This window comes from Bubalus kerabau, chromosome X (genome assembly GCF_029407905.1).
Source record: "Bubalus kerabau isolate K-KA32 ecotype Philippines breed swamp buffalo chromosome X, PCC_UOA_SB_1v2, whole genome shotgun sequence".
Classification (NCBI taxonomy): Eukaryota; Metazoa; Chordata; class Mammalia; order Artiodactyla; family Bovidae; genus Bubalus; species Bubalus kerabau.
This window is the reverse complement of record NC_073647.1, coordinates 85,982,526-85,984,197: the sequence shown is the minus strand read 5'-3', so window position 1 is coordinate 85,984,197 and position 1,672 is coordinate 85,982,526. Positions and strand designations below refer to the sequence as shown.

The 1,672-nt window shown below is 38.3% G+C and overlaps 1 non-coding gene across 1 annotated transcript; it reads right to left on the bottom strand.

Annotated features, from left to right (window-relative positions):
- Window positions 1-271: 271 nt before the first annotated feature.
- Window positions 272-381, bottom strand: LOC129640543 (U6 spliceosomal RNA). The gene has a single exon (XR_008708899.1). It is a non-coding gene; the product is annotated as a U6 spliceosomal RNA (small nuclear RNA).
- Window positions 382-1,672: the final 1,291 nt, after the last annotated feature.

Genomic DNA, 1,672 nt, shown 5'->3' with positions numbered 1-1,672 from the left:
CATACAAAAATTAGCCTAATTAGTATCATGGATTTAATTATAAAATGTAAAAGTATGAAACTTTTAGAAAAACTATGACACAGTTTTCAGGATCTTGGGCCACGTGGAGTTCTTAGACTTGACATCAAATTAATGCCCTATAAAAGGTAAAATTGATGTTAGACTTCATCATACTTTACAAATTTTGCTCTATGAAATGCTCTGTTAATAGGGTGAAAAGATAAGCTACAGACTGGGAGAAATATTTGCAAACCATATATTCTGAAAGTCCTTATATTTATAATGCTTCACGAATTTGCATGTCATCCTTGCACAGGGGCCATGCTAATCTTCTCTGTATCATTCCAACTTTAGTACATGTGCTGCTGAAGTGAGCAGCACATATACTATGCTATATAGCTCATATACTTTGTATATTTAGAGCAGATAGAGAATTATGTGTGTGTGTTCAGTCACTCAGTTGTGTTCAATTCTTTGTGACCCCGTCCACTATACCCCACCAGGCTTCTCTGTCCATGGAATTCTCCAGGCAAGAATACTGGATTGGCTTGCCATTTCCTATTCCAAGGCATCTTTCCGACTCAGGGATCAAACTCGCTCTTCTGCATTGACACGTGGATTTTTTACCACTGTGTCACCTCTGAAGCTTCACAAAGAACTGCATAAAGTCTCAAATGTCTATTATACAAAGTGAAGTAAATCAGAAAGAGAAAAACACACATATATGGAATCTAGAAAGATGATATTGATGAACCTATTTCCAGGGAATGAAAAAGAGATGCAGACATAAAGAACACACTTACAGACATGAGGGGTGGGGGAGGAAGAAGAGGGTGGAACAAATGGAAAGAATAACACGGAAACATATAAACTGTGTGTGCATGTGTGCAAAATCTTTCCATCATGCCTGACACTTTGCAACCCCATGGTCTGTAACCCACCAGACTCCTTTGTCCATGGGATTCTCCAGGCAAGAATACTGGAGTGGGTTGTAATGTTCTCCTCCAGGGGATCTTCCGGGCCCAGGGATCAAACCCTCATCTTTTATATTTGCAGTACTGGAAGGCAGGTTCTTTACCACAATCACCACCTGGAAAGCCTCTAATATATACAGTACCATATGTAAAATAGATAGCCAATGGGGATTTTCTGTGTGACTCAGGGAACTCAAACCAGGGCTCTATAACAACCTAAAGGAGTGGGATGGGGCAGCAAGTGGGAGGGAGGTTCGAGAGGGAGGCAATATATGTATACCTATGATTCATATTGACGCATGGCAGAAACCAACACAGTGTTTTAAAGCAACTCTCCTTCAATTAAAAATAAATAAAATTTAAAAATCTGTTTAGAAGACATAAAAAGACATTTCATAGAAGGACATAGAGAGATGAAAAATAAGCACATGAGGAGATATTCAACATCATAGAAGAGAATTGTGAATTAAAACTATAATGCAGTATCACTGATTGCATGTCAGGTTGGCCTTAAAAAAACAATGACAACACCAAATTCTTGGAAGAATGTGGACAAACTGGATAACCCATACTTTGTTGGTGGGAATGTAAAATGGTAGATCCACTTTGAAAAACAGTTTGTCAGTTTCTTAAAAAAAATTAAACATGCAACAACCATACAACCCGACAATCACAATCTTGACCATTTGTCCCAGAGA